The 27,799-nt window shown below is 49.3% G+C and overlaps 1 protein-coding gene across 4 annotated transcripts in view; it reads right to left on the bottom strand.

The window, feature by feature from the left end:
- The window catches only part of KANSL3 (KAT8 regulatory NSL complex subunit 3), a 125,411-nt gene that overhangs the window by 29,236 nt on the left and 68,376 nt on the right, over positions 1–27,799 (bottom strand). The window lies entirely within an intron of this gene.

Below are 27,799 nucleotides of genomic sequence, written 5' to 3'. Positions count from 1 at the left end.
ATGCAGGAACATATACAGGGACTTGGTCTAGCACCCCAAGTACCAGTAAATGCGTTTACCATGTGAAGGTTTGTGACAATGCCTGTCCTACCACAGTCCCAACACCAGCTCCTTTCATTCCTCCAGACATTGATACTGACATAAAAGAAGGATGTCCAACTGTACAGCCATGGCCTGTATCAGGAATTTTCCTACACCCCACTACAGACTATATGGTAGAGAATGTAGGATGGCTTTACGTGCCCTTGAAGCTGGATTTTGCAGGAATGAACATGCCAGAGCAATGTCCCAGTAATTATAAGGATTGGTTTAACTCAGAACTGCAATTGCAGCTACAACTTTGGAAGGGCTCTCAAATTGTCCCACAACAAGATAGAAATAAAAGGGACATACTGGGAACGGCCCTGGGAGGCTCGAGCCTTGGCATGTCATTATGGAATTCGGCAGATATTGAAAACCTTAATTGGAAGATAAGTACCGTGGTGGACGGAATAGGTAAAGCAGTTAAAACAGGGGGGGGGTGTTAGCAGCTTACTAATGGACCAACATGCAATCACTATTGACAATATGCATGTTATTGCACAAGGGTTTCAACACTTGAATGCCACTATTTTGTCTCTTATTAACAGTATACAAAACAATGACGTTTCATTGGCAGTAGCCTGCACGGCCTATGGAAATAGGGTAATAGAGATGGTACAACAAAATTTATTGCAGCTGCAGCTTCAAAATTGGCCACGTATTTTAAATCGTGTCACCATCATGAACCAAATACAACAACAGGGCATAGACCATATGATGCCTATCTTTCTACAATTTGCAAAATTTGACAGCATCCCAAAAAGAAACCAAGGGGAACGCAAATGCATACATCTCATGATGGCAGTGCCCAGATGGGTACAAGAGCCAGTTAAAGTATACTATGCCAATAGTGTGGGGACTCTAGTAAACAAAACTTACGTGCAACATTACCCCACTGTGCGTCTAGTAACGGAGACTGGCTCAGAGATCAATCAGGCATGCTGTACAAAATTTAATGGATGGTGGCTGTGTGAGTGCTATGCCAAAATTGATATTAATGCCACTAAAAAAGGCTGGGCACGGCTGGTACAAAAGGAATTGGTTAAGGAGGTGGTGCGCATTCAGGATATGGCCTGTGCCATAGGGTACTACAATTTCTCTATAGATGGTAACACCTGCCCTGCAAGTGAGGCAGGATTTTGTGTACCAGTCACTGGCACTATCCAAATAGGAGCCCATGCCTTTTGGCCAACAAAAAAGGGTAAGGCTGTCACTGAAACAGTCATCATTCATGAACATCTGCAAAAGTTACTAGTTGATCTGTTTCCACCTGTAAAGTTCTTGCAGTTGGACATACATGACTTAGTAACCAGGACAAAGGAGTCCCTAATACCAATAGCCCACTTAATACAACAGCAAATGCGTGAAGTGGACAAGGTTCAACAGGAAGTGGAAACACCCTGGTGGGCAATCCCCGAGGATGTAACTTTACACCCAGTAGTTCGTACTCTAAGCATCATCCTCATGGGAATCCAGGCCCTAACTGTGATGGTTTTAATAGGAATGTGTTGCTATATGATCCGTCAAACAAGACGTGCCAAGTTACAAGGTCGAGTGAATAAGGGAATTGAAATGGCAATCAACACTGCGATTGTACACCCAAATAGTCATTTCACAGAGTAAGAAGTTAAGGCACAGGAATTAAATACATATATTCATGCATGTTTTCATTTATCAGTAAATAAGTTGTTTCATAGAGTAAGGAGTTAAGATATAGTAATTAAATCTATATATCCATATATATTCCCATTTAGGAATAGATAAGTTAAGATAAGTTATATATGTCATATATTTTGCCATATAATTTTCTACTCCGAGCATAGTTTGTATGTCCCCACAAAGCCCTTGATAGATATCCGAGAGACTGCCAAACCCCACATATGTGTGGTCCCGGGCCTAACATTCCCAGGCCCACCATATGGGATTGAAAAACTAATTAGATCATAAAAGCTGTCTGCCAGTCGTACGAGGGAATGTGCAGACTGGACAGACGGATGGGGCATGAGTGTATGGATGGTAAAAATAGGGTAACCACCTCACAGTGTTTAGCCCACTGGGTTATCTTCAGTCCATGCATTATGCTTTTCCGGGACGATGGGTAAACATCCTCCCCTTAAAAAGACAAAAAGTGGGGGAATGTAGTAAGTGAAGGCAACATGGTAAAGGCCCAATGAAGGCCCAGTATGAAGCCTGAACCAAACTAAAGTAATGGTCAAGGCTTTGCTAGCATAGAAAGCAAAGGTAAGCTGTGAGCAAAAGGCAGGCCCTGCTCACAGAAGTTGGCAAGGAAAGGGCTGATGTTGCAGAAATACATATTCATTTAGCATAGTTATAGTATAAACATGGTACCAAGACATACCATACCGGAACATTCCACAGATAACAGGGAACAGACCGACCCATCCCAATGACAGGGGCAAAAGGGTAAAATGATGGATAGAGATGTTTTGATCGAACCAACAGGTACAAGGTGCGAGGCGGCCCCTTACTGCATAGAGGGGTTGTACCTTGCTACGTAGAGGGGTTGCACCTCAATACGTCAGGAGTGATGTGTAACTTGTTTGTACCTGGGTATAAGAATGTGTCCCTGGGGTGGTGTCTTTGTCCGGCCACGGGGGCAGTGGAAAGTCCCGCCACTGAGCTGGGTCCTTGCCAAGAGGCATCTATTAGTAGTATGCCCGGTAGACTAAGTAATCTACGGGGAACTGCAATTGTGTCCGAGATCGCAATAAACCTGGCCGAGGTGCCTTTGTATCTTAGTAGACTCTGTGGTTATTGGGGATTCTCGTCGGGTCTGCTGTGTCAGCTATCTGCGCAGAGCTGGGGCAGCACACAGAGGGAACACACGCACGCAGCCGAGTGATATCAACAGGAGAAAGCAGAAGCACCACACCGGTAGCCTCTCACAACAGCCTGGATTAAGAACACCATGGAACTCCTGGTGGTTCCCATAAAATATTTCTGACAGTGGAACCTGTGGGCCAGTTCTGAAGGTGTCGTCATGGGTTACCGTGGCTGCTGGGATCTGTGAGTGGAAGGAAGCATTCTCCAGATGCAACTGGGCAACTTGACCCCAAAGGACCAACTCTGTCATCTCAGTGATGGACATTCCCGGGGTCTCCAGCTCTGCTGCTGGACCCAGGCACAGAAAGGAGGCCGTCTGCTCAGACTGTCAGACACCGGGAAGTGGATGGGCAGACCTAGTGAAGTAGTGGTGGGCAGGGCTAGTGGCTGGGTCAGGGACTGGAGCCAGGAGTGAGAGCAGGAATCAGGGCCCAAGAGCAGGGTTGAAACAAGGCTGGAGCAGGAGCAGGCTGGGGTTGGAACAGGTCAGACCCACTAAGTGGCGGGGGAGATACTCCTGGCAAGGAAGCGAGTTTGAGCAGACTGGAGTGGGCTGCTCTCATTGGGAGCCTGTATCCCTGGCCTTGGGGTCACCTGGTTAGACCAGGGCCTGTGGATTGTCTGAGCCCTGGTTGGTTTCCGGGGAGCCCTCAGGTAGCCAGTCTGAGGGCTGATTCAGAGATGGGCTCATTACATGGGCTCACCCCATCAACAGCTCTCCTGCTGTCCTGCCACCCCACCTGCTCCCCAGCCCCTCCCAGCAGCTCACACACAACTGGATTAGTCGTCTTCCTCCCTGGGAACCTAGTGCGGACTGTGCACTGAATGGCAGGGAGGGTAAATGGAGACAGACAAGATTGTCTTTATGCAACAAGAAGAAAACCCATTTGGTTTTGCTGCTTGTGCTCTCAGGACTCAGAACTGATTCCCCACTTACAGGTGCGGGAAGGGATTTTTTCCTGGCCTTCCCTAGTTCAAGCCAGACCTGCCTGACCAGGAAGCACTGACTGATTCTGATGCATTGCTCCCAAGTGCAGAAACTGACAGTAACTCCACAGCTGTGAGCAGACGGCTGCTCGGGACAGCGCCAGGCCCCTTCAGACATTGTTGGGATGTACAGGGGGCTGCCTGGCTTTATTTAATCGATTTTTCCACCCTCATCGCCCAGCGCATCAATATGGATTTTCATGGCATCTTCTTATAAACCATCCTGAAAAGCACCTCTGAGGACCTGGCTGGCGATAGTGTCTTTGGGCAACACCAGGCTAAGCCATTCAGTCAGAGCTGTACCCATGGTAAGGAGCTGAACAGCCCCGGGGTCTTTGGTGAGGAGAACCCTGATCCCAGCCTGGACTGAGTCTGGGATAGAGAGTGTAACTGGGGTTTGAGGGTGGGAGAAAATGAAGGCCCCTTCCCCCATGATCTGACACCCTTGCACAAAGGTCTGGGGAGGTATGAAACGGGGTCAGGCAGCCAGATTCTGGCTGCTCCTGTGTGAGTGTGTGAGGGGAGTTTGAGTGTGCAAGGGAGATCGAGTGTGCGACAACTGCTCCTCTCCCCAATAAGACTGGTTCCAAGATGGACATCAGAACTGCTGGGTGGCTGGGTGAGGCTGGAGTAGATGTAGGCTGGACCAGAGGCTGGCTAGAGTGGAAATGGGCACAGGCTGGAGCAGGAGGAGCAAGGGTTGGCAGGAGCAGTTTGGAGGAGGAGCACGGGCAGTCTGTCAGAACTACTAGGCAATGGGCGTGGTCCCAGTCAAGTAGTGATGCTGAGCAGACTGGAGAGACTGCTTCCCTCAGGAGTCACCTGCGTGGCTCTTCATTTGTGGGTTGGATGACTCCTTGTTGAGTGGCATGGGGCATATCACGAGACCGTGAGGTAATTGCCTCTGATGACTTATCACATTGTTGGCTCAGGAATGACTCATCAGGCACAGGAAGGCTCAGGCTCAGAGCTACACAGGGATGACTCATGATTTACCCATTTGGGTATCAGAGTAGCAAGTCAGGGTGAAATCAGACTGGGAGAAAAAAAGGGACCAATGGATCTGGCACTGATGGAGAACCTTTGCAATTCACAGTATCAGAAATCTTTGTGAACACCTGAATCAGCAAACACATGCCTTCCAAGTGATGATGCTGTTCCTCAAAGGTGGCTTTGATGGCCAGCAGTTCCCAGTCACAGACTTTGTTTCACAGGTGTCAGCTTTCAGGAGTAGAACGCACAGGGATGGAGAATACTCAGGGACTCATGTTGCTGTCATATCCCGGCTCTAATCGCATAACTGGAGGCATCTGCTTTGACAAGGAAAGGTTTAGTTGGGTCCAGGGGAACTAACAGGTGTGCTGATGTCAATTCTTCTTTCAGTTGATGAAAGGCAGATTGAGTTTCCTGTGTCCAAATGAAGGCGGTGTCCTTCTGGAGCAGCTGTGTAATTGGGGTCACCAGCTTCAAAAACCCCTTGATGAGCCACTGGTAGAAGTTGGGAAACCCCAGGAAGCTCTGGATGTGGTGGATTTTTCTCAGCACTGCCAAGTCCGCAATTGCAGACACCTTAATCCACACTGATAACGAGAACACACTGAACCCTGCTAAAGCTAAGGTCGTGATGACAGTGTGAGGGATGGAGATGTTTTGATCAAACCAACACGTACAAGGATGGGTGGTAACTGACCACATCAGAGGGGCAACACGTGACTTGTTTGTATCAGTGTATAAGATGGAGTCTCAGAGGGAGTGAAGTAGAAACTCCCTCCACTGACTGAGCTACATCCATTGTCATGGGCATACGTGCATTCAATGTGCTTGTAGCAAGTATAAGGCACCAATACTGTGCTTCGTCGACAATAAACCTGAGCAAGTTCCTTCGCTACTAACGGGTCTGTGGTTATTGGGCAGTGTGATCAGAGCCAGTAATGTTGTTCAGGGTTGATAGTCTCCACAAAGATGCAAAGAGCCAAAAAAAAATTTTGACAAACAGAATAAGGGCTCCAGTAGGGGCTGTAGACAGATGGATAAAGTTTTTCTGCCAGATGCTCATCAAGTTCTTCCCATAGGGCCCTGAATTCTGGTTCCAATAAGGAATAAATCCATCCAATTGGAATTTTGACCACTGGCTGGAGGTTGATGGGGCAGTGTAGTGAGGTGCAGTGGCCTCCCCCTGGACTTGAGAGCGAGGGACAATCCACTCCCCCTGAGGGGCGGAGCTGAACCCGCCCCACCCCCCTCGCCGGAAGTACCGGGGCGGGACAGGAAGTATAAAGGAGGGCTCTGCAGCTCAGTGGAGTGGGAACCGGGGAAGGAGACAGACGTCTCCACTCTGCTGCAGTACCTGCGCTGTGCGGCGCCCTGCCCCTGGAGGAGAGTGGCCCGGGAGAGGCATTGCCAGCACTACCCGCTGCTCTGTACCCAGAGGAGCCACAGGACCTGTGGACTCCACACCGCCCTGCCCAGACTGTGGGAGGAAGTAGTCCAGGGAAACCAGACTGTAGTCTGGTTTCATTGCTGGAGCACGGGGTCAGCGTGTTTTGGACGGACCCTCCCTGCTGACGCAGTGGCAGACCACTCTGCCACTCTTAGGGTCCTGATCTGGGACGTGGTGGAGTCGGGTGGGCCTGCATCCTCTTACCCCCTGCGACCCCACCGGGAGTGGCAGCCTCCCCACTGTAGGCCAAGGGGCTTACCTTTGCCTGCAGTCTGCCTGAATTGAGATGTCAGACCTTTCGTTGCTCCGCCCTGTCTGAGGGTCGGGGCATCCTAGACACTTAGTTGTTGTCAGTCCCAGCCAGAAGCCTGTGGGCTAAAGACCATTCTGCTCTGTCCTGCCCAGAAGGCCAGAGCCTGCTCCCTGCTCGGCCCCGCCCACAGGGCTGTAGATTGTTAATTACCAAGAGAGGGCGAGAGCCTCAGACTGTTACTACTTGTTTGCCTTTGCTAGGGGACCACAGAGCTACAGACTGCTTACGGCTCAGCCCGCCAGCAAGAGCCAAGTGCTGTTGCCTGATGCAGCGAGGCGGAGTGGCCTCCCTCCGCACTTGAGAGCGAGGGACCACTACAGGCAGTCATAGGAGCGAGGCAGGCAGTAGGGCTCAGTATTTCTTTTATCAAACATATCCGCAAAGTCTCGACATTTTGCAGCAATTGGTGAGCCATTATCTCCTCGTATGGACTGAACGTGGAAGGCAGTGTCCTTCTCCAGGCTCTTCCGCATTCCTTGGTGCCTGACACAGCGAGACGCCATAGCTGAATACATCTGGACCGTTTATGTTTTCCAGGAGACAGCTGGATCATGGACCGAGAGCCAGAGGATGCTAAGTACGACTGGGAAGTGGGCTGAGTTATTCAAGTTAAAATTGCAGAGTTTCTCGGTGGTCTTGGGGCACAGTTTCATGGGTGACATGACCTGCGGGCAGTACGCCCCCATTGACTGATTCCAGATCTGGGGTGAGCTTTCTTTGTATCAGAAGCTGGTTAGCCTTAGTGAGCCTAGTGTCCATAAAATTGTTAAAGGCTCCAGAAACCACGAGTGCAAATTGGGTGCAGTTCACCCCAGGTATGACCAGGATGCGGAGATGGAGCAAGACTTGCAGGTGGGGATGGCCACAGTCCATAGCTGTGAAATGCACGTTGGCAGAATAGAGGGGGGTCTGTTTGGGGAACCTGATTGCGTAATTACATCTTGGCCCTTTAATGGGGCTGGACATGGTCATTTCCTGGATCTGCCACAGCTCTTTATTTGAGGGTGCGTTCGGTGGCGAAGTGGCTTTGCCAGCCCAATATAGGCAAAGGCTGTTCCGTCACCAGTACTCTTTGTATTGCGTCAATGTGCCCGGGCGCTGGCCCTGGGGCGGCTGGAGTGACACCAGATTAGACTGGGGTGGAACATGCACTTTCCTTTCTTCTTGGTGCCATCTGAACAGTCTACAGTCCATAGTTCAGCACAGTATCTAGGGGGTGGGGAGTAAGCCCGGGCCAGTTTGTCCGGTCTATCCTCATTTAGACTTGGTGGAAAGGACAGACCTGTGCATCCTCACATAGGCACCGGCTTCTTCCTTTCCCTAGGGGTGCTCAACCCCCGCTCAGCCCCCTCCCCACTCCTCCTCCTCCTCCCTCCCAGCGCCTCTTGCACGCCGCAGAACAGCTGTTCCGTGGCAGGTGGGGGAGGAGTTGATCGGTGGGGGTGCCAGCAGGCAGGAGGCACTGAGGGGGAGGAGGGGAAGGGGGAAGCTGGCTGCCAGTGGGTGCTAAGCACCCACTCATTTTTTTCCATGGGTGCTCCAGCCCTGGTGACCAGAGGTCAGAAGTGGGCAGCAGAGGCTGTGATGGCCTGACGGCCTCATTTAAGAAGCTGCAGGTGGCTTCGGTGATACAAGTCAGGTTCAGGTAATTGAATACGAGTGAAAAGGCGCAGACAAAAGGGCCAAGGATGGGCTCGCCCATTCTAGGAGAGGTGAGGCCCAGTTGGGGCTTCACCGGTCAATAAAGAGATAAGGCCCACATTGGCCTGATCAGCGGGGTGCGCTGCAAGGTACATCAGGAACAACCGATGGCAGAAATTCTGGCGGTTCCCTTCGAACTTCTCTGGCAGCGAGAGCGTCGGGCCTTGTTCTCGGGGCCCTGCAGCTGACTGCACAGGGAATGCCGGGGCCACTGAGATGTGCAAGCGGACAGACGTTCTCCAATTGTAGCTGGGCGACTTGGCTCTGTCCTGACCCCGGACATGCCAGGAGGTTCCATCTTGGCCGCTGGGCCAAGCATGAAAAGGGGAAGTTTGTTCAAAGTGCCAGAATTGCTGGGCGGCTGGCTGAGGCAGGAGCAGACGCAGGCTGGAGCAGGAGCATGGACAGGCTATCCGAACTACCAGGCAATGGGATTGCTCCTGGCCAGCTCTTGGCATTGAGCAGACTGGAGAGACGGATTCCCTTAGGAGCCGATAGACCTGCCTTAGGATCAGCTGGGCGGGTCCTTGCCTGTAGATTGGCTGAATCCTGGTGGAATGGCCTGGGGCCTATCACAAGACCTTCAGGAAATCACCTCTGACGACTCCTCACACTCTGTGGCTCAGAGCAGACTCCTCACAACCAATCCTTGAGAATCTCCACTAGTAACTGCCCTCCAATATGATAAGTCACCGTTCAGCACAACCCGTGACGTTCTCCCCTCTAGCCAGTTCCTTATCCATCCTATAATTCTTGTACTGATCCCCAACTTCTCTAATTTAACGAATAATTTCCCATGTGGTACCTGGTCAAATGCTTTACTGAAGTCCAAGTACATTAGATCTACTGCACTTCATTTATCTAAAAATCAGGTATTTTCTCAAAGAAGGAAATCAGGTTTGTCTGGCACAATCTACCTTTGGTAAACCCATGTTGCATTACATCCCCTTTACCATTTACCTACAGTGTGACCTGGGGCAGCCCTCACTGAGGATGCCAAGGTTAGGGCAGGCTGCAAAAGGGGGAGCAGATAACCACCAGTTTTGGGAGTAACACTCAGAGGGGATGCGTGTGTGTGTGTGTGTGTGTGTACAGGCGGGGAGAGGGGGGCGGGGAAAGGCAGGCAGGGTCCACTACACCTAATTGTATGAGGTCGTTTATTTCCTGTTGCAGCAGGTGCTCATGAGAGGGGTCCCTGAGGAGGGACGGGAAAGGGGGTTGGGTAGGTGGGATGGAGATAAAGGGGATGGAATAGCCCTTCTGGATAATTTCCAAAACCCATTTGTCTGTCATGATGGTGTTCCAGGCTCTGTTAAATGGTGACAGGCCATCTCCAAATGGTCGGGAGATTGTAGTCTCTGTATCCGGCATTAAAGAGTGTGGTGGTCTCATGCCCTTGACTGCACCTTCAAAATTGTTGTCTCGAGGTGGATTGCTGGGACATCGAGGATTGATTTTGGTTTTGTCGACATCTGGTTTGTCTTTGTTTGTGATGTTGGTCATATTGCCTGTGTGACTCCGGGTATGGTGGTTGATCGGAATCTCTGGGTATAATACCTGCCCTGTTTCTTTTTATTTGCAGATGTACAGATTTTAAGATTGCCCTTGAATGCCTAGGGGTATGGAGGGACTCATCCGTTTTGGCAGTGAATAGCTTGGGGCCTTTGAAGGACAGATCCTCAACAGTTGACTGGACCTCCCTGGGGAACCCCGAGAGAAGTAGCCAAGATGCACGGCACATGACCACAGATGTTGTGATTGCTCGTGCAGCTGCGTCTGCAGAGTCAAGTGAGGCCTGTAGCAATGTCACGGTGATGAGATGGCCTTTGGCGATATTAGCATTGAACTGCTCTTTTTTTCTTTTTGGGTAAACTGTCCATGAATTCTGACATTTTTGAGAAAATGATGTGTGTGTAGTTGGACAATAGGGCCTCATAATTGGCTCTATGAAACTGCAGTGTTACTGATGAATGCACCTTGCGGCCGAAGAGGTCGAGCCTCTTCCATTCTGTCATGGGGGGTTGTCGTTTTCTCCTTGTTAACAGCTTCCACTAAAAGTGAATTTGGTGGGGGGGAGGTGTAAATAAAAACTCAACTCCTTTCGATGGAACATAGTATTTTTGTGAGAATTTTGCAAGATGAGGGTGCAGTTGCTGGTGTCTGCCAGATGGTTTGGGCAGGCTCCAGAACAGAATCATTGATTGGGAATGCTATCTTCATTGATGTAGATGTCTGAAGTATGTCTAGTAGTTTGTGTTGTGATTCAGGTACCTCTTCTAGTGATATGTCCAAGGACTCTACCACCCTTTTGAAGAGGTCCTAGAATTGCTTGAAATCATCCCCTGTGGTGGGGGTGGGGGCATTATGGTTTTGTCTGGTGATGAAGATGACAGGCTCACCAGTGGTAAGGCTTCCTGATCAGAGATTTCCTCAGTATCCTCAGTCACCTCTTATATTTCTAAGGTTGCTGGGATAGATGATGATAAAGACCATGGTGCTCTTGATCTTGTGGGCTAGGAAACCTTCAGTGTTGCACCCTATATAGTGCCCATGGGTCCCAGTAGGGCAGTTTGGTGGGAATGACATAGGGTGCGGTGCCCATGGGTGCCCATACCAGCTACGTGCCTCCAAGGATGAGTGGTACTCTGATGGGATGGTCCCGGTTTGGGTGAGGAGTGATGGGTTGTATACATCACCCCTTCATCGTTGTCGTCACTAGAGAGAGGGGGAGCCGACCTGGGGGGAGTAGTCAGGCAGCTCGGTATCGATCAGGATGGAGTGCCGTCAGTACCGAGGAGCAGAGAGTTTGGTGTTGATGAGACTAGGAGGTCTGTATGTCTCAGGAACTGGTGTGGTACCGTGAGCATTGGTACCAGCTTTGTTCAATATCTTCATTAACGATCTGGAGGCTGGTGTGGATTGCACCCTCAGCAAGTTTGCAGATGACACTAAACTGGGAGGAGTGGTAGATAAGCTGGAGGGTAGGGATAGGATACAGAGGGACCTAGACAAATTAGAGGATTGGGCCAAAAGAAATCTGATGAGGTTCAACAAGAACAAGTGCAGAGTCCTGCACTTAGGACGGAAGAATCCCATGCACTGCTACAGACTAGGGACCGAGTGGCTAGGCAGCAGTTCTGCAGAAAAGGACCTAGGGGTTACAGTGGACGAGAAGCTGGATATGAGTCGACAGTGTGCCCTTTGTGCCCAGAAGGCTAACGGCATTTGGGGCTCTATAAGTAGGAGTATTGCCAGCAGATTGAGGGATGTGATCATTCCCCTCTATTCGACATTGGTGAGGCCTCATCTGGGGTACTGTGTCCAATTTTAGACCCCACACTACAAGAAGGATGTGAAAAAATTGGAAAGAGTCCAGCGGAGGGCAACAAAAAAGATGAGGGGGCTGGAGCACATGACTTATGAGGAGAGGCTCAGGGAACTGGGATTATTTAGTCTGCAGAAGAGAAGAATGAGGGGGGATTTGATAGCTGCTTTCAACTACCTGAAAGGGAGTTCCAAAGAGGATGGATCTAGACTGTTCTCAGTGGTAGCAGATGACAGAACAAGGAGTAACGGTCTCAAGTTGTAGTGGGGGAGGTTTAATTGGATATTAGGAAACACTATTCACTAGGAGCGTGGTGAAGCACTGGAATGGGTTCCCTAGGGAGGTGGTGGAATCTCCTTCCTTAGAGGTTTTTAAGGCCCGGCTTGACAAAGCCCTGGCTGGGATGATTTAGTTGGGGATTGGTCCTGCTTTGAGCAGCGGGTTGGACTAGATGACCTCCTCAGGTCCCTTCCAACCCTGATATTCTATGATTCTATGATTCAATGTCAGTGTTGCTGGCGGTGTGGGAGAGTAATAGCAGCTGGTGCCGAGGGTTTTGCGCTGCATCGGTGCAGCAGGTGGTGCCACTGTGCCACTCGGTGCTGAGTGCCGCTTCAGCGCCATGGGAACCGAAATAGCAAGTTTCACTGTGCCCTGTGCAGCTCTCTTCGAGCTTGCCTGCTTCGGGTCTTTCACTCTCTGGGAACTCATTGTACTGGAGGTTCCCGGTACAAGTTCTGATGAGCTTGGTGCCATCAGTACCGAGACAGGCTCGGCGATAGAGTCTGTCTTGGTGATATTACTTGGTAATAACGATAAAACTATCTCATTATTAAGTCTGCTACCGCGAAAACCATCTTATCTACAGGTAATTGAGGTGCTGCTGATCGCCCTGACTCAAGCCAAAGGTGGTAGAGAAGGAACTGAGGGACGGTTGGTCGCGCAGCGCTAGATAACCGCCTGAAGCAGCGCGAGAGGGCGACGGTGTGTCCGCAGCCCAACTAGGCACCTCTACTGCTACAAATCTCTGGTTACAAGCGCAGGGCCCATAAACACCTAAAGTGGAGCACCCACTTTATTTATTTCGAGTTCCTCGAAGAAGAACTGCGTCTGGAGTAGCGGAGTGCATCGTATTTGGGACTTGGGCACTGAGTCGTGATATGGTCCATGGTCTGTTTGGGTGACCCCAGTCACACACTGGAGAGTATGTGGGTGCGGTTTGGACTGCCCAGGAGCTTCGTGGGAGATTGAAGCCGGGATCTTCTGCAGCAGGCCATTGTGGGCAGTCCCACCGTACATCCCCTCCATACACTTATCAAGCTCAGTCTTGAAGCTTATTTAACAAGAGTATTTTCCATAAAAACCATGTTGACTGCCATTAATTATATTCCCATGTGTTAATTCTTGTATTAGCTTTTCCATTTTGGGGGTGGGGGATTGATGTCAGACTAACCAGCCTAGGGTTACCTGGGCTATCATGTTTGCTCCTTTTGAATACTGGCAGTACAGCAGGATTCTTCCAGTCTTCAGGAATTTCCCCAGTAGTCCAAGATTTATGAATAATTAACATCACCGGGTCAGAGATCTCCTCAGCAAGTTATCCAGGCCTGCTGATTTTAAAATGTCTATCTGTAGTAGATGTTGTCTAACATCCTCCTTAGTTACTAATGAACTGGAAAGTACTTAGTCTTCTTCATGTGATACAACTACATCATCCTGCTTCTTTCAAAATACAGAACAGAAATACTTATTGAACGTCTCTACCTTTTCTGTATCATTTTATCCTCTCCATCTAACCATTGGCTTATACCATTGCTACGATTTTTTCTTTTCCTGATATACTTAAAAAGCTTTCTTATTGCCCTTGGCCTTTCCAGTGATGGAGGTTTTCCTTGATGTCTTTAGCTTCCCTTATCAATTTTTGCCCTTCATAACTTCAAATTTATATTGGTTACCCTCTACTTCCACTTTTTTCCATTTGTTATAGGTTGATATTTTTATTTCTAATTTCTGTCTTCACTTTGCCACTGAATCAAGATAAACTTTTACTCAGTTTTCCACTTACTTGGTTACGGAGTCGTGGCTTTTTGGCCACCTAGTAAATGCTTCTTACAGACTCCCAATTTTCATTCACAGTTTTCTGCCTACATTTCTCATCCCAATCAATTTCACTCGTAAATTTCCTCAGCTTTGCGAAATTGGCCCTTTTGAAGCACCAAGTATGTAACTGGGTGGGACTGGTCTCTGTTTGCCCATAATGGATGCAATCAGGCCACAATCACTGGTCGCTAGGCAACCACCAACTTCCAGTGAAGTGATCAATTCATCTTTATCTGTCATAATGAAGTCCCGTATACAGTTCCCTGCTGCTGGGTGCAATTCCTTTTGTGTTAGAAAATTATCAGAGCACGTTATGAGAAGCTGCAATGAGGTTTGATTACTGGATACCGTCAGCACGCCTCCCCCGAATGCCCCACCCCATAACAACACAGGCTAGGGCCGAGCCACCGAGGGTGAGATCCGCCAAGGGAGCTGGGCATTGCAATGCCAAGTGTGACGGCACCTAGATCACAAGAGTAACACGGGGATCCACAAAGCCTTGGCACCAACCCAATCAGTGGGAACAGATGTGGGCCTTAGACCGTGATCCACCGAGCCAGCACGAGCTGGGCACTGTCTAAGTTAGCCAATGGGAGATACTGAGATGCAAACCCCGCCCCATCGCAGAGAGAGACGCCTAGTCTAGGCTGCAGGGAGTAGGGTGACCAGACGCCCCGATGTCATAGGGAAAGTCCTGATATTTGGGTTTGTCTTATATAGACACCTATTACCCCCCACACCCCCATCCCGATTTATCACACTTGTGTGTGGTCACCCTAGCCGGTCGGCATCTAGCTCTGCTTGTGAGCCACGATCCATGAAGATTGGAGCTCAGCCACAACAAATGGGGGGCTGGAGGAGCAGCCCCCTTACAGCCTACTGGCTAGGGGATTCCCCTATAATGTGGGAGCTCCCCCCAGTTCTAGTCTCCCTTTCTCCAGTGAGAACTGGATTGGCCACCTCTCAGGCAGAGCTCTAACGACTGGATTACAGCATTATCTACCTCAGTCACTGGCCCAATTAATATTTAATTATTCAAGTCTTTAATTAACATGGAACAACTTCAATAGGAGTGACTGAGGGAGGCCCACCTCAGACCAGCCCACAGCCCAGTGGTTAGACCCCATCCCCGCTGAGCAGCCCAATCTCTGGGCTAAGGGGCAGAAGTAGGCACAGCAGGGTTAGATCTTTACTGGTAAATGTCAGTAAACACCAATTTCACCATGCAGACGTGAACTGACAAGAACTATTTCCATTGCTAACGACTGACATGCACAGCAAGGCAATGTAAGCAAAACGTTGCTCGAGAACGTATCAGAGTTGGATTTAAAGATATCTCCTTTGTATGTTTTGACATGTGATGATGACAATTTGTGTCTGAACCTTACCAATCTTTCTCCTTTTGAATCTGCTGTCACTAAATAATTATGTCTGACATCCCTATAATGTCACACAACTGTAAAAATGTAAATCAATAAAATCTAAAAAGATGCTTAAAAATAAAGATCAACATTATCCATCAAAATGATCTGAACTAACAATGTAATTCTGCCAAGGCCAGTCACAAGGCAGCTCCTCCCCTATCCGCATTGGGTGAGAACTCATCAGAGGGGCCCGCTTCAGTGGGCAGCCTCTGAGCACAGCTACCAGACAGGCACGCACTGGTGAGACAGGCGAGCAAACGCGCTTTCCCCAGTTCGTGAATCGCTCTGTGGCTTAGGCCAGAGATCAGCGCCTGGACAGGGGCTGGAACAGTTTTTATAGTGGAGTTGCTAAGTCACTGAACCAAACTGTAAATCCTGGATATAACGGAAACCACGTCAAGCCAGGGGGGGCGGCAGCACCCTCAGTTCGAGCCCCTCTGTGCCTGGACACTTGCAGGAACAGCAGTGCCCAGGCCCAGGGGCAGAAACGTGGGCACCAAGTTTAGATGTTTGCAGGGTCCAGCAGCAGCCAAGGAGAGGTTTTGTGGAGCACGGCGGTGCCTAAAAATGGGACTTTTTATATAAATAAACACGTGGATCCTTGTGGCTAAGGCATAGGTGGGGGAATCAGGAGATCCAAGTTCTAACCTTGGCAACAGGGCACCAGGAGCCCCTCTCGGAGCCTCCATCCAGCTCTGGCTTCCACATTTTGAAATATCGAAGAGAGCACAGAAAAGAGCCACAACAACTCTGCAAGGGCTGGAGAAAATGGCTCCCAGTGAGAGAGACTAAAGATAAAGAGAGCTCTTCATTGACAAGAAGATTGAGAGGTGGACTTGACTGCCTCGGCCTTTTGGCTAAGATCAAGTGTAGATCAGTGCTGAGGGCGAACCAGGAAGACCTTGCCCACTTGTAAGGGGGAGGGGTCCCATCCTTCCCCCCCCCGCCTCAGCCTTGAACCCGCCCAACCCCATCGGCCACCGCCGATAACGAGAGTGTGCCAAGGGGACCCTGCCCACCGGCAAGGGGGAAGTGGCCTATATTCCCCCCCCGATGGGCCTTGTCTCTTGAGCCCTGAACCCACCCAACCTCACCGGCCACCGTCAACGCCCAGGAGTGAGCCGGGGAGACCTCACCCGCCCACAAGGGGGATGGGACCTATCAACCCCCCCCCACCCTGCAGGGCTTCTTTCCCCTGGATCCCACCCCGTGAGGGTCGCCCCATCACCATCACCCAACCCACCTACTTGTGCCCATGGCTATTTGTACCCCATGTGTGGATGATTGACCCTCACCAATTATCAACTAGGTCTTGATCTCGCCCACCACCCACCCCCCCATTGGGGACACTACAGTCCGTATATATTATGTGAGCTGCCAACCCCAACATAACATCCCCCCATACTCTGTATGTTCCCCCCAATGACTGACACCTGACTCCTTGAATCGTTTGTACCGTCTTTATTTTTAAATATTCTCTAATAAAATTTAAATCTGTTCTTATTAGTACATGTCCTTATGGGCTCTTTCGTCTATCAGGGAAAGGCAGGACAAGAACCAATGGCTGGAAGTTACAGCCAAATTCAAATTAGAAATGTCACTTTAAAATAGAAAAAAGAAAGCGAGTGAGTGTGATTAACCAGTGGAAGGAACTACCAGGGGAAGCGGTGGATTCTTCTCTCTGAAAATTAAGTTCACATTTCTTTCTGGAAGATGCTGTAGCTAAGCACAAGTTATTGGGCCCCCTACAGGGCTAAGAGGAGCTCAGAGTCAATAATCTCTTCTGGCCGTAACATCTATGAAAGGCGATTTTGCACATGCCTACAAGTGGAATCCAGCCTGAAGTCCCCTCTAAAAGAAGAGCTGATCCCCACAACCCCCCGTCATGGAGACCAAGATGATCCCTGTTCAGAGATGTAATGAACAGATGGGACCATCAGATCAGCTAGTCTGACCTGCAGAGCACAGGGCAGAGAAACTCACCCAGTTACCCCTGCTCTGAGTCCACCAACTTGTTTGACTAAAGCACCTTCCAGAAAGGCGTCCAGTCTGGATCTGGAGACTTCAGGAAATGGAGAATCTACCACTTCCCCTGCAGCAGCTGCTTCTGCTGGACACACAGATGCACCCAGATGTAGAGGAAGGAGAAGACCTCCAGCAGAGATCAGGTGAGAAGCCAGTTTCCCTCAGGCTATGCCTACACTAGCACTTTTGTCGGTCCATGGTGTGAAAAAAACCACACCCCCGAGCGACATAAGTTTCACCGACAGAAGCGCTGGTCTGAACAGCATTACGTCGGCGGGAGACGCTCTCCCACCGACATAGCTACCGCCGCGCTCTCCCACACAGGAGACCTTACAGTGGCGCAGCTGCATCAGTACCGCTGCAAGGTCTGTAGTGTAGACGTGGCCCCGGTTTCTTCTTAACCACTGGGTCTTACTTCCAATGCCTGGAGCGGAAGGCACTCCTCTTGTCCCAGCCACAGGAGCTCAGAGACAAGCCTCCCAGCATCGTTATTCCTCTAGCTCTGGCAAAGGGGAGAGGAGTTGGATACTTCGGAACATAACCATCCCTCAGCAACACGTTCCACCTTTAGCAGAGTGGTTTGGAAATGCAGGAGTTGTGTCTAGTAGCATCAACGTCCTGGCAGCGACAGCAGGAGGCCTCAGCAGGACCTTCTCCAGGGAGCATGATCTAGAATTAATGACCCTATTCACTGATTCCTTCCCTGCCTGCAGGAGGTTTCTCTTTGTCCATCCACACCCTAATTGCAAGAAAATTTACCAGCACTGTGATGGACCCTTGACATAACTGCCACCGCTGCTGCCCCCTGAAGAAAGAAAATCAACACCGGAGGCACTTTAACAATAGCTTCCCACCTCGCTGGGAGCGCTCTCCCCGCTGAAAGGGAGAGGAGTGACGGGAAGAAAAGGATGGGGTCAAGGAGAGCAACAGGAGATGGCTAATGACCAATTAAAGGCGGTTATCAATGGCCAGAATGGAGACAACATGCAGGAGACTGTAGCAAATTCAGTGGTTATTTCATAAGCACCCATCTCTGATCTATGCATTAGTACTGCTCCCGCTCTCTCCCGCCCCCCTCTCTCCCAGGATGCAGCCAGCTGGGGACTTTCACACATAACCTGTATTTACAAGAACACTTCAAACTACTCAAGCGTCAAGGCCTACGGCACTTCAGCAAACTACTATGACGTTATTAAGTAACACAGGCTGGGGAGTGCATGTGTGTTACAAATATAACATCTACCTTGAGTGTCCCTGTAACCTCCCCTGCCTCGGTTTCCCCATCTGAAAAAAAAAGTTACTTACCTGAATTGTAACTGTTGTTCTTCAACATGTGTGGATTCCACGTAGGTGTGCATGCACCCAGCACACTGGAGCCGGAGAATTTTGCTTTGACATATCCACAGAGGGGCAGTGCTCGCACCCCATGGCCATAGCCCCCTCCCCGGCCATGCGAGGCAGCACCACCCTGACTCCAGTGCAGAGGGGATGGATGGTGATTGTGGAAACACGTCTGCATCACATCTTGAAGAATAACAGTTACAAGACAGGCAAGTGACCCATTTTTCTTCTTTGAGTAGATGCGGCCATGTATTGCACATGGGTGACTCTCAAGCAGCACTCGCAGGTGGGGCTCAGAGTCTATTTAAACCAGGATGGCAGGTCCACCTTCTCGAAGTCCGCCTCTGCTCTGGATGCTACGGTAATGCCATACTGGTCCAGAAAAGTATGTACAGACGACCAAAGGGCAGCCCTGCAAACATCCAATATTGAAATGTCACTTAAACGCCATCGACATAGCCTGCGCTCTCGCAGAATGAGCTCAAAACCTTTGAGGGGGCACAGAGTTATTTCATAAGCTGTCTTGACACAGGATGTTATCCCCCTAGGGAGAGTCTGTGAAGAGATTGCTTGTCCCTTCATTGGGCTGCGTAAGGCACTGTTTTGTGCTTCGCCTCATCTATCTAGTTCTGTCCAGATAAAAGAGCAGTCATCGCCTCACGTGTGAAGACATTACTGCCTCGGGGCTGAATGGGGCTTAAAGAAAGAACACAGGTACATACACCGCCTGGTTCAAGTGAAACGGAGACCGCTTAGATAAAAGCTTAGTGTGCAGCCGCACAATCGCTTTGTATTTGGAGAATTACATGTAAGGAGGCTCTGCCATCAGAGCCTGCAACTTGCACACTCACAGATGTGATTGCCACCAGGATCACTGTTTTTTGACACAAAAAAGAAAAAGACAAGAATGCCCGAGGGTTGAACGGAGGTGCCATCAGAGCCGCTAAGACAAGGAAGGAACTGGTTCTCTCACTGGCGGGTGGAGATGGACTCTTTTGAAGAACCTTGTTACCATGGTTTGGAAAATACTGACCTCCACAGATGGGTACATGAAGTGCCAAAATCGACACTAGATGCACCCTCAACAAGCTAAGTCCCAGACCTGACGGCTGAAGATGTAACAAGTACATAAAGATGTCCTGGATATCAGCCAGCTTTGGTGGAACTCTGTGGACCAACAACCATATCAAAAAATGCTTCCATTTGGCCGAACAGGCCATTCTAGTAGAGGTTTTCCTGCTGTTGAGTAGAATCTGCCTCTGAACATCGTTCTTCCTCCTCATTTAACCATAGAGCAGCTATGCTGCGAGATGCAGCGAGCTGAGCATGGGATGCAAAATCTGACCACGATGCTGAGTCAGAAGAGGTCAGGATGAAGAGGACGGGACATGGGAGGCTGAATACACAAGAAGGTCGGAGAAGCAACATAGCCTCGACCATGGCGGAGCAAGGAAGATGACCTTGGCAAAGTCCAATTTCAGTTTGAGGATGACCTGAAGGATGATCGGAATCAGAAGGAAAGTATAGAGGAGTGCCAATTCCCAACTCAAGTGAAAGGCATTGGGGTTAAGGAGACCGGACTGAGACCCCCTGGAGAGAAAACAGACGGCATTTCTTGTTGTCTCTCATGACAAACAGGTCGATCATCGGGATGCCCCAAGCTGCAAAGATGGACTGCAGGACACTGCGCTTCACAGACCAGTCGTGACTCAAGGAAAAATTCCTGCGGAGGTGATCCACCAGTTGATTTTGGACCCCAGGGAAGTGATCGGCCAATGAGCTTGTGCTCTTCCCGATGCAAAACTACCAGACCCTGATCACCTCCTGACACAGAACAGGTGAGTCTGCTCCCCCTCACTTGCTCCCCTAATGCAACACAGTGGTATTGTGGGTGAGTATTGTAATAGAAAGAGACAGCCTAAGACATAAGACCTGGTATGAGGCCTGAACTAAAGTGGTAGTCAGGCCGTGCGGATATAAAGCAAAGTTAGCAAGAGTTGAGCTGTGAGCAGAAGTCAGGCCCAATTATAAAATGTGCCTGTGAGCAGGCCCACAGAACCTGGCCAGCACAGGGCTGGCACTGCAAACACACACACGTTCCTGAGACGTGCTAGGCACAGGACACTCACACAAACACATTCCAGAAGGGTGGTACCAGAACGCCCCGATACCAAGTATGGTACAAACACACTCCCCGAAGATAACGAGGACACATTGACCCCTCCTAAAGACAAGGTCAGGATGACAGCGTGATGGATGGAGATGTTTTGATCAAGCCAACATGTACAAGGTAAAGGGCGGTAACTAACCACGTCAGAGGGGCAACACGTAACTTGTTTGTGTCGAGATATAAAGAGGGGTCCCAGAGGGAGTCTTTGGCCAGCCGAGAGGGGAATGGAAGTCCCACCATTCACTGAGCTATGTCCATTGTCATGGGCATACATGTGCACTTGTAGCACAAATAAGGCGCCAATACCGTGCTTCGTCGACAATAAACCTCGCTGGGTGCCTTCACTACAAAGTTGAGTCTTGTGGTCTTACTGGGCAGTTTGACCGAGGTCTGCAGTATCAGCTATCTGCGTAGAGCTGGGACAGCAGACACCAGGAACACACGTACACAGCCAACGACTAACTGCAAGTATGGGAACCACGGAGCCCTTAATGTGATCTCAAGTGTGACGGGCACTGCAGATGGCCTGAAGCTCCAGGACATTGATATGCAGTGAACTGCAGGACACTCGAGCTCTGGCACAGGGTCGAGACTGCAGCTCCGGACGAAGGTGAGGAACTATCTGAAAACGGGCAGTTGGAGAAAATGCTCAAACTCATGGACTCATATTACAGCCCCAATGAACTTGATTTGAGTGGGGACCAATGCTGACTTCCCGATGTTTAGGAAGAGGCCCAAGCGACTGAGTAAGTGTAGCATGACACGTACATGAGCGAGGACTTCTTCCCGGGACTTGCCTCTCAGTAACCAATCATCCAGATATAGGAAGGTATGAATTCCCTTCTCCCCAAGGCACACTGTCACTACAACCATACACTTGGTGAAGAGCTGGGGAGCAGAGGACAGACCAAAAGGCAGTGCGCTGTATTGATAGTGCCAGTTCGCCATGACAAACTGGAGTCTCCTGTGGCTCGGGAGAATCACTACGTGGAAATAAACACCATGAAAGTCCAGGGCCACAAACCCGTTATTATGATTTAATGTGGGAGGATAGTTGTTGGAGACACACCCAGAACCTCTCATACCACAGATACTGGCTGAGGTTGTGGAGGTCAAGAACAGGTCTCACCCCTCCCTTAGATTTGGGAACCAGAAAGTACTGGGAATAATCCCCCCAAACCTGTTGCTGCAGCTCCCTCCACAGCTCCCAAGCTAGCAGAGACTGAACCTGCTCACAGAGCAGTGTCTCAGGGACAGGGAAGGGGGGGGGGGGGTAAGGAGGAAGGATAGTGTGACGATGCGGCTCTGGCGGGACCCAACTGAGAGTGCCAATTCAGGACAAATTGCTAAAAACAGGACAGTTACAGCCCAAGGCTGGGGTTTTTCCGCCTCTAAGGCGAACCAAACCAGCCAGACTAAGAGGACTTCGGTCTCACCCCACTGGCTAACCACAAGTCACACAAGCAATTCCCTAAGACACTCCAGTTTCTCATTATCACCACCAGTGCCACTCGTTATGGGGACAAATGGTTATGAAAACCAAAACCCCAATAAAAGAAAAAAGGTTCTCCTGATCCCATAGGACCAAGCCCCAGACCCAGGTCAATATACAAATCAGATCTTACCCACAAATCACGCTGTTGCCAATCCCTTAGAATCAAAAATCTAAAGGTTTATTCATAAAAGGAAAAAGATAGAGATGAGAGTTAGAATTGATTAAATGGAACCAATTACATACAGTAATGGCACAGTTCTTGGTTCAGGCTTGCAGCAGAGATAGAATAAACTGTAGGTTCAAATCAAGTCTCTGGAACATCCCCTGCTGGGATGGGTCATCAATCCTTGGTGTAGAGCTTCTGTTTGTAGCGAAGTCCCTCCAGAGGTAAGAAGCAGGATTGAAGATAAAATGGAGATGAGGCATCAGCCTTATATAGCCTTTTCCAGGTGTAAGAACACCTCTTTGTTCTCACCGTGGAAAATTACAACAAAATGGAGTCTGGAGTCACATGGGCCAGTTCCTGCATATTTTGCTAAGTCTCAAGGCATATTTGCCTTCTCTCGATGAGTTCATTGTTTAGCTGATGGTCCTTAATGGGCCATCAAGCAGGCTAGGCAGAACTAACACCAACTTCTCTGGGACGTCACCCAGAAGCATAGCATAAGTTTGAAATACAGACCGTATACAGCCAATATTCATAACTTCAACTACAAAATTGATACACACATATATACAGCATAATCATAACCAGTAAACCATAACCTTGTATTAGACACCTCATTTGACCCCCTTTATACAAGATTTGGGTGCCACTACAGGACCTTGGTTGCAACAATGATCTATATGGTCCCCGATTATATCAATAACGTCACACCTCCAACGCAAAATTGATGCAGGAAGGGATGACACAAACATCACTGACTGCATCCCAAGAGCTCCCCATCCTTGGGTCTGTCTCACTACAGCTAGTATTGGGTTTGAAGCCATACCAGTGTATAACAGAAATGGTTTATCAAAGTCATGTTCAATTACATGATTGAATCTCTTTACAAACTCAAGGTAAAACTTAGTTAGAACAATAGTGGATTGGATCTGCTTTTGCAACATGGTTCCTGTATGTCTCATGTGATCTTGCCAAGAGCTAAAGAAAACAGCTATTTTATCCATACAAGCTCTGGCAAATGTTTGGAACCCAATCAACATCAAGTTAATGTAGGCATTAAGGTTGTTCATAGTACAGGAATCTTGGCATTTAGCTGTGAAAGCAATATGGTAGTATGCCTCAGTTTTCCTTTTCATATAGCACATTAGGTCCGGAATGTCTTTTCTCCTGTGAAAAGTTCCAATACTGTTTACAGGCATTAACTGTGAAACATCAGTATAACAAGGCCTTTTAACATAAAGTGTGTTCTCATGTATTCCTTTTAACATGTTCAAGGGATCTTCCAAAAGATTAGGCACATTGTACATTTTTACAGTTTGTGGTAATAGCAACACATTAGTTACAAAAATTACCATTAGCAATAACAAAAAATTAATTGCAAGTGTCCATTTACAATCATGTTCGTTATGCCACACCTTTGGCTCAATACCATTGGAGTCTGGGCATTTTAGGGTTAACCTGTGGCTTTCCTTTGCAAAATTCAGTTTTCTCTTTCCTCCTTGTCCTGCAGGATTAAACCCTGATTTCTCTTGCTTAACAGAATTTACTGGCTGATGGGGTGGGCTCTCTGTGCTAACAACTATTAGCAAGTCCTTCCTCTCCCAGCCAGGCAAGTAATTTGCATTACCACAGACGGGAGCCAGACCACCAGTTTTCATATCCCTAACTGCTAGCATTTCCAAGGCTGGACTCGGTCTTACAGAGATACCGCACAAATCCAAAGAGTCTGAGGGTGAGAGTTTGCTTGCTCTCCCCTGCATCCTCAAGCTTTCAGCCATAAGACTGTTCTGCTCTGACACACCAGTAACCAAATCTGTCCTGAGACCCTGAAGCACAGACTGCTCACTTAAAGAATCAGAATGGAGACATTCCTGTTCCAACACCATTGTCTTCCCAACAAGCTGGCCAAACCTAGCCACTTGGTTATAGGGCTGCTCAACTTTCTTAACAGTTCCTACTCCATCTGAGACCTTCTCAAAGCTATCCACACTGGATCTTTCAAAAGGAAAGTCAGTGGATCCATTCACAACAGAAAATTACTGGCTGTAAGGAACTGAAACTTCCCTGATTAAATCACTTTCACACCCTTCAGTTGCAGTAAACCGCTTGCACGGATTACCATGAGGATTCCTTTCCTTGGGAACTTCTCTAAGCAACAAATCACCCCGCACAGAAATTCTGCTCTTATCCTCTTCACCTAGGGCTTGCTCTAAAGCAGGGGTTGGCAACCTACGGCACATGTGCCAAAGACGGCACACGAGCCGATTCTGAGTGGCACGCTGCTGCCCAGTGAGAGGAGGAGGAGGAGGAGGAGGAGGGGCGGAGGGGCCAGAAAGCGCCACGCTGGGGGCAGAACGGGGAGGGGGAAGCTTGGCTGCCGCAGGACCAAGCTTCTGCCTCCTGCAGCCTGCAGGGGAGAGCGATGGGGGGGGGTCCCGGCCTCCCCGCCCCACTCAGCCCCCCCCGCCTACTGCTCTCCCCTGCGGGGGCAGGAGGCAGAAGCTTGGTCCTGCCACAGCCAAGCTTCCCCTCTCCCCCGCTTCTTCCCCCAGCGTGGTGCTTTCCTGCCCCTCCCTCCTCCCCCTCCCTGCTGGTGACAGTCCTTGCGAGGGGGAGCGGAGCGGAGCAGAGCAGAGCCGAGCGGCAGTGTGCTCCCTGCTCCGTAGAGGAGGCAGAGAGAGGTAGGGACGGGCCTTGGGGAAGGGGGTGGAACAGGGCATATCCCTTCCAGCCCCCTGCCAGGAGCCGCTCATGGCAGGGGGCTGGGAACACCCCCACGAGCCGAGCACCCCAGCCCTCTGCCCTGCACCCGCCACACACCCCCCAGCCCTCTGCCCTGACCTCCCCCCAACACCTAGCCTTCTGCCCTGCACCCCCACACACCCAGCCCTCTGCCCTGCACCTCCACACATACCCCAGCCCTCTGCCCTGACCTCGAGTCACCCCGCTCAGCCCACTGCAGGCCTAGGTGAACAGAACCCCAGGCTGGAAGCGGGCTGAGCAGGCTGGCGGCGTAAGATCAGCATTTTAATTTAATTTTAAATGAAGCTTCTTAAACATTTTGAAAACCTTGTTTACTTTACATACAACAATAGTTTAGTTCTATAATATAGACTTATAGAGAGAGACCTTCTAAAAAACGTTAACATGTATTACCGGCACGCGAAACCTTACATTAGAGTGAATAAATGAAGACTCGGCACAGCACTTCTGAAAAGTTGCCTACCCCTGCTCTAAAGGAACACTTTCCTGAGCAGCAAGAGACTTTTTCTGGGTCTTACTTACATTCAGGATCACCTTTGGCCCATCAGGCGGATTTCTACACAATCCCCTTTCAGGCAAACCCATAGACTCACTAGATGAAAGGTTAGAAGCATTCTCCTTCCCTTTGCCACACACAAGTTCAGGAATCTTTTCCTTCTTGCTACAAGTTTCCATACCATCAGAAGGTAACATAACCAAATCACCTTCATGCTCTCCTTGTGCCTTGGCTAGGATATCACCCTGATCAGACAGAGTTGCTACACCCTTTCCCAGCAACACATTAGCACTAGGCAAAATATAAGCACTAGAATTGTCTGGTCTCTGGGATTTTGCTAAGACACTAACTGGATGCAACCTAGTTACAGTGCCATCCTCCCCAGCAGACACAGACTTAGGACCATTCCCTTCCTGGGCTTTAGTTGAATCCAGAACCAACTCTGAGACAACTGCATTATTCTCAACCATCACAGGCTGAAAGCCACCTTCTGTCTGCTCCACAGACAAAGAAGAGCTGGATACACCTTCTCCTTTACCAGACACACAGCTTGGGATTTCATTTCCCTTGTCCCAGCACACAGGGCTGTTCACAGACAACAGCTTGGAGACTGAGGTAGCTTCCTCCATAGGCAAGTCAATACCCCTGACAGACACAGGCACATTCCCTTCACTGTCACAATTCTCCATACAGGTAACAGGTAAGGTATAGGGACACTCATCTTCCACTATCCCTGCCTTCCCAAACTGCTGACTAGATAAAGCCATCAGCTCACAAGGCTGCCTAGGCTCATTCAGAATTTCCTTGTTCTCCTCTCTCCTTTTGCTTGATCTAATTCCAGATTTACTTCTGAGACATTAGATAGACATTCAGAAACTTCATTCACAGCCAAACAGCTACTTTCCAAAGACAAACTTTTGGAAAAACCTTTCATAGACACAACCTTAGGATTAATCCTCTCCTGTGCTTGGTTTGTGTTAACTTGACTGAACATAGCTTTAATATCATTCCCAATCATAATATCCTAAGGGATGGTGTCTTTTACTCCCACAACCATGGTGCCCTCAAATTCTTTCCATCTCAGGTGGACTTTAGCCAAAGGCACCCTGACAAAATACTCAGATAATGCTACAACAGTTACATCTTCACCTGGCAAATAATCTTCCTTCCTGACAAGACTTGCTTTAACCAAAGTGATACCTGCTGCGGTGTCCCTCCATGCCATACACCTTACTCCATTCACTTCTGCACTGCTAATAAACTCTGCATTATTTTCCCCATATTTAGCTTTAATGTGAGTTTTAAGGTCAAATTCTTCAGAGACCACAGAAACAGTATTTGCACACAGGGCACCAACGCTGGGCTCTGTGTGGCTTGCCTGTGAGTTTATAACAACAGGATTAGCATTTGCCATGGCATTTGGGGTTGCTGGTTTTGGGCTGCCCTTCAGGGTCGGGCAATCTGATCTCATGTGGCCAAGCATACCACAGTGATAGCATTTAACCTGCTCATTCTTGGGGTGAGAGTTCCTATCCTCTGGGCCCCAAGGATCTGGTCTAGAAGAGTCAGGGTCAGGTTTACCTTTAAATCCTTCCCTCCTCTTGAACTGGGGAGAATGGTGATCAGCTTTCCCCAGAGGTGTACACCCTTCTCGAGCCCTGTTTTGGGTATGGGCATCCACAATCTCTGCAGCCCGTAGGACTGACTCAGGGTCCCTGTCACACACAGCTGCTCTCACATGGTCAGGCACAATGTCTAAGAACTGTTCCAAAGTTATTAAATCCAGCAGTTTTTCAAAACTCCCATGCGCCTTGTCTCCCATAACCCACTTTTTAACAAAACCCATCAGCTTATGAGCACATTCCGCAAAAGTACAGTCATTAAACATCTTAAAATTTTTAAACTTAACTCTGTAAGAATCTGGAGTAACCTTGAACCGCCTTAACACAGAATCTTTAAACCGCCCATAATCCAAGGCTTCTTGTTCTCCCAAGTCATTAAATACCTCCCTGGCTTTTCCAGTCAATCTGGTCAGCAGGACAGGCATTCGCTGATCATCAGGGATCTGGTACAGATTGCAGAGGCGTTCAAAGGTAGACAAAAACTCCTCTATATCCTCAGTATCATT

Source organism: Chrysemys picta, chromosome 2 (assembly GCF_011386835.1).
Source record: "Chrysemys picta bellii isolate R12L10 chromosome 2, ASM1138683v2, whole genome shotgun sequence".
Taxonomy (NCBI): domain Eukaryota; kingdom Metazoa; phylum Chordata; order Testudines; family Emydidae; genus Chrysemys; species Chrysemys picta.
Note: the sequence above shows the minus strand (reverse complement) of the source record. Positions and strands in the feature narration are given on the sequence as shown.